At 39.3% G+C, this 14201-nt stretch overlaps 1 non-coding gene across 1 annotated transcript; it reads right to left on the bottom strand.

Annotated features, from left to right (window-relative positions):
* Nucleotides 1-546: 546 nt before the first annotated feature.
* On the bottom strand, nt 547-654 carry LOC111728165. Its single transcript, XR_002775550.1, has one exon. It is a non-coding gene; the product is annotated as a U6 spliceosomal RNA (small nuclear RNA).
* Nucleotides 655-14201: the final 13547 nt, after the last annotated feature.

The following is a 14201-nucleotide window of genomic DNA, read 5'->3' as shown; positions in this document are numbered from 1 at the left end:
CTTCAATAAACATTTGCTAAGTGAACAAACTCCTCTGTCCTCTATTGGCAGTATTCAGCAGTACTCACTAGATGATATGTGACTTTCCCTCTAATTTCCCTGGCTTATAGGTAATTGCCACCAGTGTGGAGTCTGGTTGTTAATAGCCAAAATTCTAAGACAATACCCAGCCATTACTAAATATTCTGAATATCATCTCTGCTTCTGCCCACAGAGCTCTTTGCTCCCTCCTAACTGTCTCATCTCAGTAATGCAGAGCAACACAGCGCAATGGAAGAGTATGCAGCACAACCTCTGGGGGAAGGGCTCAACTACAACTTGAACTTTACTGAGCAATGCAAACAATGTAACCTGACCATTTGTATCCTCATGTTAATCTGAAATTAGAAAAATAAAAAATAGATAAAAATAAAAAATAGAAGGAAAAAAGTTAGTTTTGGAGGGTGTCAATATAGTAATCCTATAGTCCAGTTACTTACCAGCAACTTAGCATGTTGAACATCTAACGTGTTTGGTATTTTCCTGCAAAGGAGAAGTTGGTGGTGATTGCATCCCTTGCCACTTTTAGAATTTGCATGTCATCCTTGCACAGGGGCCATGCTAATCTTCTCTGTATTGTTCCAATTTTAGTATATGTGCTGCCGAAGTGAGCACCTTTGCCACTTTTAGATACAAAAGTCATGAATTCAAGGACAAGGAGACCTGGTGTGTTTTAAATACCTGGAAAAAAAAATTGACAGTTATTCATCTCACATTTATCAAGTACATCAATTTTTCTAGGTCCTAAGCTCAGCATCTGGTGAATAATGATAACATGAATAATGATAGGAAATATTAATAAAATGGAAAAAATCAGGTTTTGGAGCTAGTCAAGCCTACGATTTAAACTGAGCACTGTGAGTGGGCCCAATTGATAACTTGAGGGTATCTTGTTTTTTTGTTTTTTGTTTTTTAATCTGCTAAATGGGGATAAACAAAATGACCTTTATCATTGTTATAATTATTTTATTATATCCTTGGGGGCCTTACAGTTAGGTTAAGAATGTAAAATTATAGGGCTGAAGGCTGAGACCAGAAGAAGGGAGGGTCTGGTGAGCAGACCAAGACAACTCTTAATATTTTAAATCTGAAAAACTCAGATTAGATCAGTCTTTTTTTTCTATTGAAACAGTTATTTTTAAATAACACAGTTTGGGGGCGTGTGGGTAGAACAAGATGGCTGACCAGAGGATTGCCCAGCTGAGCTCTCCTAGAACAACTGGGGAAAAAGAGAGAACTGTTATACCTGGCAGGGGGAGATCTTACCCAGAGTCATAGCTCAGGGAGCACAGCAAGGAGGTGGTGAGCTAGATGCACTGTATGATCCACAGTAGTGGAAATCTGATGATTTGGGCAAGTGGCTGTGACTGACTGGGATTGGCTGGCCCCTGCAAAGGTGTGGGACAGATGGAAGCCCTTTCAAAGTTTTTTTAGTAGTTAGGAGAAGATGTGTGTTAAGTGGAAAGCTTGGAAGAGTGGGTGAACTTGCATAGTGTACAGCAAGCAGATTTGAATACTCACTGCAGTGGAATTGCCATAGGTTTGGTGGCTGGCCATGCAGACATACTGAGAAGGTCTTGGAGGCTAGGGGGCTGCCATTGTGGGAAGGTGTGAGAAGGTCTTAGCAGGGGCCTAAAACATGGCCATCTTAATTCTGCTTGCCAGGATCAGAACTCCACTCTTGGAATAGGCTGAGGGACTCCCACACCCCAAGGGAACTGGAGTCAGGGGGCACTGCGAGACCTGCCCCTGAATGATTCTTGTGAGTTTTAAGATACCAACCCTGCAGGGTTTGAATGCTGAGGAACCAATCAGGTGATCACCGAAGGCAACTAAGTTTGGAAGAAGGACTATAGAGTTGCTGGCTGTGCTGTCTCCTAAAAAAACCCAAAGCCCTACCTGATGTTTCAGCAACATATTCCAACATATGGTCATCAAGAGCAAGGACTTCTGTTTGAAGCAAAGGAGGCAGTGAGAAGGAAAAGGGAGGACAAAGACATGAACAAGAAGAAAGAACACATGAAGAGGAAGCAACACAAAAATTTGGGCAACATAAGAAACCAAAACAGAGGAATTCCCCCAAGGGACCATGAGGCAGTTACTACAGAAGACTCCACCTATAAAGATTAATGGACTTCACAGATAGGGAATTTAAAATATGGATGATAAAGACAATAAAAGGAATGGGTGAGAAAAAGGAAGGACAGAACCAAAAGTCTGACAAGAGATATGTGGAATATAGCAAAGACATGATGGAGCTTAAGGAAATGAAGGAGAAAATCAGGGAATGTAAAGATGTAGTAGAAAGTATCAAAAGAGCATGGAGAAGAATGAACCTCAGAGCTAAGAAGAGAGAGAAAGCGGAGCAGGCACTTAGAGAACTATGAGACCCCATGAAGTGTTCAAACATATGAATAATAGGGATTCCTGAAGGGGAAAAAGATTGTCTCACAGGAATGGAAATGCTACTGAAGACCATCATAAATGAAAACTTCCCAAGTTTTACTAAAGACACTGACACCCTCTTTTCAGATGGATATCAAACCCCAGGTCATCTCCACTCAAATAGAACCTCTCCAAGACACATTGAAATAAACATGATCAAAGTCGAGATGAAAGAAAAAATTCTGCAAGCAGTGAGGAGTAAGCACCAGCTGACCTTTAGAGGCAGAGCCATTAGGATGACAGTAGGCATTTCAACTGAAACCTTCCAAGCCAGAAAAGCATAGTCATCCACTTTCAACATTCTTAAACAAAACAATTTCCAGCTTCCAAATCTGTATCTTGCTAAACTAAGCTTCAAAATTGGTGGAGAAATCAAATCTTTTGCAGATATACAAGTGCTGAGGAAATTCACCACAACAAGACCAACTCTACAGGAAATACCTAGACCTATTCTCAATGCCAAGCTCCACAATGGACCACCAGCTAAGTAAACACCCAGAAGCTAAAGGTCAAAACTTAGCTTCCACAATGGTACAAAGGATACAACTACACAATGAACTTTCATAAAGTAAGATGAATAAAACTTCACCACACTTATCAATTCTCTCAGTATATGTCAATGAACTGAATTCACCACTGGCTGATTGGATAAACAAGCATATGCCATCCATATGTTGCCTCTAGGAAATACACCTAGTGTTGAGGGTCAAATTCAGACTCAGGGTTAAGGGATGAAAAGCAGTATTTCAAGCAAATGGAAATCAGAAGAAAGGAGGTGTTACAATCTTATTTTTAGATACAAGTGGATTTGAAGCAACTAAAGTTAAAGACAAAGATGGACACTTCATATTTATCAAAGGAATAATACAACAAGAAGGCATTTCAATTTTAAATATTGATGCACCCAACCTAAATGCTCCCAGATTTATGAAACAGACCTTGATGGGTCTGAACAATATGATATCCCATAACACCATGATAGTCAGGAACTTTAACACACCTTTGATAGAACTGGACAGATCCTTTAAACAGAAACTAAACAAAGGTCCAAAGGACTTAAATATGACCCTAGAACATATGTGATTAATAGACATATACAGAACACACCATCCCAAAGCTGAGGAATATACATTTATCCCATCAGCCCATGGTACATACTCCAAAATCTACTACATCTTAGGATACAAATCAAACCTCAGCAAAATTAAAAGAACAAAATTATACCTTGTATCTTCTCAGACCATAAGGCAATAAAGGTGAAACTCAACTCCAACAAAAACGTTCATTCCCACACAAAGGCATGGAAATTAAACCTTTTGCTGAATGATATTTGGGTTCAGAAAGAGATAAAAGAACATGAAATGTTCTGTAGAGGTCTGTAAAGTCCATTTGTTCTAGGGTGAGGTTTAAGTCTAATATTTATTTGTTTAGTTTCTTCTTGGAGGATCTATCCAAAACTGTCAAAGGGGTGTTAAAATCTCCGACTATTATAGTGCAGGAAGATATCAAGTTGTTCATATCCATTAGGGTTTGCTTTATAAATTGAGAAGCATTCTGGTAGGGTGCATGAACGTGTTAATTGTTGAAATCTCTTCATGTTGGTTGTCTCCTTTGACCAATATGTAGTGACCATCCTTATCTTTCTTTATCTTTGTTGATTTAAAGCCCATTGTATCTGCAAATAAAATTGCAACCCCAGCTTTTCTATAATTTCCATTTGTCTGTATTATAGATGTCCATCCCTTCACCCTGAGTCTATTTTTATCTTTTGAGGTAAGATGAGATTCTTATATGTAGCAGATATCTGGTCTGAGTTTATGTATCCAGCCAGCCTCTTTAGAGGGCAATTAAAACTATTCACATTAATTGAGAAAATTGGTAAGCCTGGCAGTGTTTTGGGTGTCATGTTTTTTGAATGTTCAATGGACATTTTTAATCCTTTTACTACTGTGGAAGTTGAGTTTTGTTCAAAAATTTCTGAGTGCATTTACTTTGGTGGTAGAGAATTGTACTGGTCATTGTGGAGGATGGGTCTGAGAATATCCTGGAGAGATGATTTAGTTATGGTAAATTTCTTCAACATGTGTACGTCATTAAAGTATTTGATTTCTCCATCACAAATAAAACTCAGTTTAGCTGTATTCAGGATCCTGGTCTGAAAGTTGTTTGTTTTCAGAGATTGAAGGTCAATGACCATCCTCTTCTGGCTTCAAAAGTTTTGGCTGAGAGATCTACTGTCATTCTGATATTTCTCCCTTTGTAGGAGAAATAGGTGATGCTTTTCTTACATCTGGCTGCTCATGGAATTTTCTCTTTCATCTTAACTTTTGCAAAATTAATCATAATATGTCTAGAACAAAGGTTCTCAACCTGTGGGTTGTGACCCCTTTTTAACAATGAAAATATATTGTGGCATTAGGAAGGTTGAGAACCACTGGTCTAGGAGATGCTTTATTTGGATTGAGTCTTGCTGGGGTTCTGAAACTGTCTATTATCTAAATTTTTGTATCTCTTGCCATGCTTGGGAAATTCCCCTCCATAGGCTCTTGGAGTAGAGCATCTGTATCTTTAGGATCATTTTCTTCTTCTTCAGGAATTCCTGTAAGACAAATATTTGGTCTTTTGAAGTGATCCCACAACTCTCTCAGGGAATGTTCAGTTTTTACTCTGCATTTGTCTGCCTCTTTGAGCATTTGGGAATGTTTAAAAGCTTTGTCTTCAATTTCAGAGATCCTTTGTTCTGTCTAGTCAACTCTATAACTGAGGGATTCTACTGTATTTTGGAGCTCCTCAAAAATTTTTCTTTTCTCATTATGTCCCATATCTTTGCTGACTTTGTCTTTGAATTCATTAATTTCTTCAGACAAGTTTAGAACTACTCTTTGGATTTCAATTGCTAACTTTCCCCCCATTCTATTCATTTTATTTGCAGTCCATATTCTGAATTCTATTTCTGATATTTCAGCAATTTGTCTATGCATAGAATCTTCAGTTGTATCTTCTTTGTCATTCTTTGAGGGGCTTGAACTATTCTGGTTATTAACATTGTCAGAGATCTTCCATTGGTTCCCCCCATGTTTATTTTCCACTGTGTGGTTAGTAGAACTGGTAGGGTGAGATTGAATTGGGGTTCCCAGGTAGTAGAGTTAATCAGCCCCCTTACCAAAGCACTAGGCTTTGTAATTGTGGCTTATCCTCTACAACTTTATAAAGGCCCCTTTCAGAGTCGTGGCCAGAGACTCTGGGGACCTACTTGGTGAGATAGTGCAAGCTGGCTCTGTTTTGAAATCAGCCAACCTCTACCCTATCCTAAGAAGTCATGGTATTATGTTAAAATCTCAACTGTGGAGAGATACAGGCAGCTATTGTGCCCCACCCCCACCCTTTAGTTCTTTTCTGCTATAGAACTTCAAAGGTCAACCTCAGAGTGTCCCCAGTGGACAGACCCAGATGTAAATTCCAGTCAAATTGTCTCAGGAAGTACAAACCCTGCTCAACAGAGAGAGATCCAAGTGTCTCCAACTGCAGATAGAAATCTTCAGTCAGTTCTGTCCTCCAACCCTGAGGGCATGGTGCCTGGTCCCCTCTGGTGAGCTGCCTATTGCCCATCAAATTCCCAACTGGACGTCAACACCCTTCTCCCCCAGGCACAATCAAAGCCAGGAGTCTGGGACCCTGCCTGGTGGGCTCAGTTTGAACCGTGCATCCAAGCCTTGCTTGCCAGTTCAGTTGGAGCTGGGGACCATGCTCCTACATGCTGGTCTCAATCCACACCTGGCAAGCCTCTGCTTACTGACTCAGTTGGAGCTGGGAATCTTCTCCCTGTCCACTGAACTCAGTCCACACCAGTCAACCACTCTCAGAGCCTGGGGTTCTGTACCCCCTCCTGCCAGACACAGCCTGAACCCAGGGTCAACATCTCTGCTGGCCAGGCAAAGTCATAACCAGGGGACTGCTCCTCCTCCTGCTGAGTGTCCCTTTCTTCCCCACTAGTCACAGATTCCATCCTGATGTTTGATGGTTCACACTATGCCCAGATCTCTCAACAACCATCCAAACACTCTGGGCTCTGCAGGGGCAGAACTTCAGACCACTATGTGAGGGGGGAAGGTGGACTGAGAGTTTGGAATTGTGGGGGAAAATATTTGTTCAATTTTATGCCAGGTGGGTGGTGTCTAGGTTCATAAGTGGGACCGTCCTAGGCAAAAAGACCTGAAGTTAACAGCTCTCTCCAGTGAGGTAAAATGAGAGGTCTTTTGTCCCTTGCTCACTTGCAGAGAGCCCATGATGGGCCTTCCACTTGGGGAGGGGTCTCCTCTAAACAATAGGCTTTGTACCTGTAATTTGTTTTCTTGAATGCTTTTCCTTGGAGACACAGCTTGCTGAACTTCTTTCTTGGCTCAGCTCCTCACCTTTGGCTTCATAGAGTCTAATTCTGTGCAGTTTTTCTCCTCTGGTCAGGAGCCTCTGCTGAGGGTTGCTACTAGTCTGCCATCTTCCCACAATTCTTTCTTTTTTTTTTAAATTTCAGATTAATATGAGAGTATAAACAATTAGGTTACATTATTTGCATTTGTCAGGCTTTCGTTACATTTAAACCCTTCTGCTTTTCCTGTGAAACTCTGTCGAGATCAGCAGATGCCTTTTTATGTGTAACTTCTTCTGGAATGTTCCTTCTACCTTCTGCTTTACTTAAAACCTTGACTGCCATGAACCGATGAATGAGCAAGTGGGGAGATGGAGCAGGGGGATATGGGGGTCACGGTGTATGGCACACCTCTTGGGGGCAGGACATTATTATAAGAGGGACTTTATCTAACAAATGCAATCAGTGTAACCTAATTCTTAGTACCCTCAATGAATCCCACCCACCATGGGATGCATTACAGGAGAGGAACACAGTCTTTCATCATGGACAGTAACATTGCTGCCCTTTTCTCTGGAGGATAACTATCTTTTAAGACTATGCACTATAAAGATGCTTGAAAGATAACTCAGAATAAAGAGCAGTCAGTTCTTTTCTACAACTTGTATGGCAATGGGAGAGACCATGGAAGAATTGTCTCAGCAGACTTTACTCTCCTTCTCAAATCCTCCTCATCAGGTCTCCTGTCTGCCTTTCTGGACAATCTGTCTTGATCTGATTTCCAGGTTTATCCTGATGGTAGAGATTTGAGTTTCTTGAGGCTTCATCCTGGCCCTTTCCTCTTCTCATTCCCAATACTTTCCTTGGCAATCTTATCAAAGATTACAACTTTGATTACTTCTGCCTGTCAGTGATTTTTCCAACTAATATCTCCAGATAAGATTCTTCTATAAACTACAGGCCAAGAAGATTTATGTTTAGATATTCAAGAGGCAACAAGAACACTACATGTTCAAGATTGAGCTATATTTTCCTTGGTACCCTCATCACACTCTTGGTTCACTTTCACGTTGCTATTTTAGTGAAAGACAATAGCAAAATTCAGTTTATAAGTCACATTTCTTCTCTACCATCCCTAGATCCAATTCACCCAAAATTCATATTTAATCTAAATTCCTAAATATTGTTTAAATCATTTCATTTCTTCTAGTTATACTGCTCCCAGTGCAGGCCAATCCACCATAATTTCTAAATGGAAAAATCACCTTTTCAGTGAGTATTCCCCAATTATTACCTCTCCTCACCAAGAAAAAAATAGCATTCACTCTTCTCACCAATTCTTAACCTAATTTGTGATTTATCCATCACATTAATCACATTTTTTGTTTATCTTTTGATTTTCTCTTCATAAGAACCTAAACTCTGTGATGGTTAATTTTATGTGCCAACTTGACTGGGATATGGGATGCCCAGATAGTTGGTTAAATAGGATATGTGGGCATGTCTGTGAGGGTGTTTTCAGGAGGAGATTGGCATTGGAATTGATGGATTGAATAAAGCAGGCAGCCCTCCCCAGTATGGGTGGATATTGTCCAATGCATTCAGAGCCTCCACAAAAAGTTGGAGTGAGGTAGTATTATCTTGCCTGATTGCTTGAACTGTGACATTGATTTTTCTTCTGCCCTCACTGCTTATGTTTCTCAGGCCTTCAGACCAAACTTGGAATCTATATCATGCCCTGCCTCCAAGGCCTTTAATCTACACTACCAGCCTACTTGAGTCTTAGTTTACAAACAGCAGATCATGAGACTTCACAGCTCTGTAATTGCTTCATCTCTCTCTCTCTAGCTCTGTCTCTATCTATAGCTCACTCTGTCTCTCTCTGTCTCCATAGAGAAAGAGAACCAATATATTTTTCATTTTCTATCTATTAATCACCCATTTATGTATATATGCTACATAGAAAATATTTTTTCCCTCCTCTATATAAAATATATTGGTTCTCTTTCTCAAGATAACCCTGACTAATCCAAACTCCATGAGGAAAGGAACTTTGTTTTGTTCACTACTATGTTATTAGCACCTGGAACAATGCCTGACTCATAATATATTTTTAATAAATAATGAATGAGTGATTAAATGAATGAAATATGATAACAGATTGCCAGTTGGTTTTCCTGAATCCATTCTAATTTATTCCAATGAATTCTCTATGCTGCAGGCAGGGTTATCTTTTCAAAGCAGAAATTTGATTATTATAATTCTATTCCGATTTAAAACACTTCAAAATCTTCCCTTTGTTCTTCAGGTAAATCAAAACAAACTTATCAACAAGGCTTGAAAAGGCTACATGTATCATTCTCTGTCTTCTTAAAATTCAAGATGGTTAATAGGGGTTTGAGTCTTGACTTCATACTTTATTTGTCAACTTCTTAAAGTCTAAGTTTCCAAAGTTTTATAATAGGACAACAAAAGCAATAGCTCTGACATTGTAGGGGTTTTGTAAAGACTCAATGACTTCACCCAGGTAGAGTGCTGGGAGTAGCACCTGGCACATGGAGAGACTTGGTCACCAGTAGCACCACTCCCCACTCTCCACTCTCCACTCTCACTACTTCATCTGTGCTCCTTACTCATGGACTTTCTTCACTGCTTTTTTTTTTTTTTTGGTAAGTTTTAAAATTGATACATAATAATTATACATCTTTATGGGGTTCATGCGATATTTTGATAAACACATAGACTGTATAATGGTCAAATAAAGGCAATTTAGGACATCTATCATTTCAAATATTTGTTATTTCTTTGTGGTGGGAATATTTCAAATATTCTCTTCCAGCTGTTTTGAAATTTACAATATGTTGTTGTCTGCTATGGTCACTCTACTGTGACATTGAACCCTAGAACTTATTCCTTCTTCCTACCTGTATGTTTGTACCAACTAACCAACCTCTTTTTATCCTCCCTCCACTGTCTTCTCTTTCCAGTCTCTGGTAACTACCATTCTACTTCCATGAGATCAACCTTTTTTAACTCACACATGTGAGGAGGAACATGCAATATTTGCTTTCTATGCCTGGCTTATTTCACTTAATATAATATCCTATAGTTCCAACCATGTGGCTGTAAATAGCACGGTTTTCTTCTTTTTATGGCTGATCAGTATTTCATTTTGTATACATACCACAATCCATTCATCTGTTGATAGATACTTAGGTTGATCCCACATGTTGGCTATTATGCACAGTGCTGCAATAAACAACTGGATGCAGGTATCTTTTTGATATATTAATTTTCTTTCCTTTGAATAAATACCTAGAGGTGGAATTGCTGGATCATATGGTACCAAATTTTGCTTTCTGTTTTTTAGAAACCTTCTTACTATTTTCCATAATGGCTATACTCATTTATATTCGTCCCCTAAATGTATGCATTTTCTGTTGTCTGTACTCTCATCAGCATTTGTTATATTTTGACTTTTCCATTTTAACTGAGCTAAGATGATGTCTCGTGGGTTTGACTTGCATTTTCCTGATGATTAGTGGTGTTGAACATTTTTTTCATATTCCTATCAGTCATTTGTATGTTTTCTTTTGAGAAACGCCTATTCAGATCCTTTGCTCACTTCTTAATGGGGCCTATCTACTCTTGGGGCTTTCTTCCTGCTGAGTTTGGTGCCTCTCTGTCCCTCCCCCAACTTACTGCACTTACTTAACTTCTACTCATCCTCCAGATCACAGCTCAAGACCTCAAGGAGGTCTTTTCTGTTTCTTCCAGGCTGTTTCAACTCCTTGTTAAACGCCCTTATATGCCCCTTTCCTCTCTCACACACCATTTGCCAGCATTATGATTATATATCCAATGTTGCCCTTTTATTTTATTAATATTTGTCTCTCTTAGGAAATCAATTTCAAGAAAGCATGGACTCTATATATTTCAGCTTCAGTCTCAAACAATGCCTGCCTGACTGATAGTGGTAGCCAATAAATCCTTGTTGAATGAAGAAAGATTACTGAAATAAATTTCAGATTCCTGGGGTTTCCATGTGAAAAATATAGTACTCACCTGGTGTAACAGCCTGATCACTCTTAATTAAAATCAGTTTCTTTACTTCATGATCAAAGCTGAAATTTCATGGGTTGTCAGAACAACGGCTGGAAACAAAGATCAATTGTAGCATAGCTATTCTATTATGCACCTATGATGAATCTGTGAGGTTTAGACACAATCACCCCTATTTTGCAGTTGAGAAAGCCAAGGTCTTGGAGTTATAAATGAACTTGACTACTGCTGTCTTTTACCTGCTAGTTGTATAGTCAAATTATTGGCATAGTCCATTTCAAAGATGGATATGCATGCGTAGCTTCAGGAACTTATAAAAATACTTTGAAAAATTATAAAATTCCATGTGCTAAATGTGGAATAATAACACTAGGAGAGATGGAAGAAAGAAAAAAGGAAATGAATCATTTGACTATATGAAATATCTGGAAATGACATGGGCACCCTGTATGTTAGCACATTAAACAGACCCACAAAATCCCTTGACTTATTTTCTAAATGAAATAAAGAATGTAAATGCATGCAAATAAAGTCACGAACTGAGATCAAATGCGGAAATCTGAGAGAGAAGCTTGAGATGAATATGACATTTTATCTCACATATCCAGCCACCAAAACAGCATGGCAACCGAGAGACATGCTAAAGGCGTTCATGGTTCCCAGGGAAAACTGTATACAAAAATGGAAAGAGAGCATGAGAGTGGAAACAGGTGATCAAAATAAGTACAACAACAGATACTTCATCTCTGATAGAGGTCAGGATAGAGGTCTTTTCTTTCACCATGTTAAAAATCACAACTAAGTATTACTCTTCTGTGGACTAGGAATGGCAGGAAAGATCATAATTTCAAAGGAATAAAAAATCAATAAAGAGTTTTCTTTTTTCTTACTGTGATTAAATTGTGTCAACACAAAGCACAGTAAATCGCTGTACAATTATCCTGTAAATTTGTGCTTTATAGATCAGTGGTTTAAAACTATAAAAAAGCAGAATAACTATGTAGTTATATAGACCATGATTTCTCCAGTAAAATCTCACAGAAAATACTAATGCAGAGAACAGATACAAGAAGAGGTGGTCTAGTTGAATCAGGGTTGGGGGCCCCTACCCTCAGCCCTCTCTCTCCCGGGTGGTTATCACTCCATGGCAGTACCTCTGATGAGCCTGTGGGCTCTGGGAAACTCTGCTTGAAAATGAAGATGAGTAAGCTTGAGTACTTACACTGAAGTATTGTGTTTTTTTTTGTAGTGTGCATCCTCTTCATAATTCTTTATCCCTCTTTACTCCATGCGGGCAGAATTGACCAACTGACTAAGGGGACCAGTGGGGTATTTATTTTGTGGTCCATGGGTCATTCATTTTCACACTCTTCATTAATTCGGTCATAGAAGAGTAAACAAATTACACAAACACACACACGTGCACACAATTATAACTTTACCCGCAGTGTCTTTCATTGCCTTTCAATAAATTGGAGAAAATTCTTCAGGGCTCAACCCAATAACTCTTTCTCTGCAGGCCTTTCCCGCCCCTACCAGGGAAATAATCACTTTCACTGCAACACGGAAGCCTGTTGTATTTCACATTGCTTGGTGATGATTTGTCTATCTAGACCACCTGTTCACCCACTAATTCATCCAAAAAATATTATTTCAGTGCTTAATATGTGTTAGAACATGCCACATGTTCCAGATGCTGGAAATTCAACAATAAACAAAACAGACAAACTTACAAGGCCAAGAATTCCTCAAAAGGAGAAATCATCTGATATTTGCCTCAGTAACCCCAGAACCCACGTCCAGCTCAATATGCCAAGATGAAATAACAGAAGATCTATGATTTTGGCACCACTCATGGGCTCTTCATCTAGGAAAGACAATGGCTTTGAGCTAGGATGATATTTCTCTATTTATAATAAGTTCCGGAAGTCATCTAACCTCATCGTGAAAGGCAATGGGGACTTACCATCTACTTGATCCACTTTATTTTGGTGTCATTTATAAATTAAAAGAAAAAGGCTTGATGAAGATAAATTCCTAAGCTGAGAAGATTGTACTTCTGGGAGGTCTCAGGAAGAAAACATGCTGATGTTTTAGTTAGCTTTGTTTCTGTAGAAGCAAGAGCCACTCATACTGCTTCAAGAAAAGGGCGATTAGAATGAGGTCAGGAATAGGACTCCCACCAGGCAGGGCAAGGCACTGGCTACTCTCCTGGTCTCTCTGCTGGGCTTTCTTGGCTCCTTCTGTGTTGCCACTCCACACTGCTCTCTGCTGATTAGCTTCCTCTGTTTACTGAAGTTTTTGCTCTTTTAATGGTCTAGCTTGTATGTTGACCATTACAGCCCAATCTTCAAAAAATTTTTCTTTCTTTCTTTTTTGTCTCTTTTCTTTACTAGTAAGCTTGTTTATTGAAGTATGGCATATACACAGAAAATTGCACACATTTTTTTTTTCTTTTTAGAGGTGGAGTCTTACTTTGTCACCCTTGAGTACCATAGCATCACAGCTCACACCAACCTCAAACTCCTCGGCTTAAGTGATTCTCCTGCCTCAGCCTCCCCAGTAGCTGGGACTACAGGTGCCTGCCACAATGCCCGACTATATTTTTGTTGCAGTTTGGCCAGGGCTGGGTTTGAACCCACCGCCCCTGGTATATGGGGCCAGCGCCCTACTCACTGAGCCACAGGCCCCACCCTTGCATACATTTTCAGTGTAGAGTTCAATTATTTTTCCCAAATGGAACATATTTGAATTGTCACCACAATGATGAAGAAACGGGATATTATCACCATCTCAGAGTTTCTACTTCCCCTCCAAATCACTAACCCCTCCTCACAGTAACTGGTAGCATGGTGTCTGAGATCACAGATTAGGATTGCATGTTTTGACATTTATAAAAATGGAACCATACTGAATCTCCTCTTTTGAATTTGACATCTTAGTGCTCAGCACTATGTTTGTGATAGTCACCCACGTTGTTCTGTGTGGCAGTGGTTCATTCATTGTAATTATGAGGTAGTCATCTTGCATGAGCACCCTGCAGCGTGGATATCCAATCTACTGTGGTTAGCCATTGGGCTGTGACCAGCTCGAGGCTGTTGTGAATAATGCTGCTGCAGGAATTTTTAAGTTTTTTTGCTACTTATATGCATATTTCTGTTGTATACATATACGTACTTTAGAATAGAAATTAATACATACATATGTTTACTTTTGTAGATATTCCCAAAGTGATTTTAAAAGCAATTGCTCCAATTTATACTTTCCTGCAGCAGTGCATGGAAGTTCT

The sequence above is a fragment of the Otolemur garnettii genome, unplaced genomic scaffold (genome assembly GCF_000181295.1).
Source record: "Otolemur garnettii isolate 467f Iridium unplaced genomic scaffold, OtoGar3 scaffold00004, whole genome shotgun sequence".
In the NCBI taxonomy this organism is placed as follows: domain Eukaryota; kingdom Metazoa; phylum Chordata; class Mammalia; order Primates; family Galagidae; genus Otolemur; species Otolemur garnettii.
Note: the sequence above shows the minus strand (reverse complement) of the source record. Positions and strands in the feature narration are given on the sequence as shown.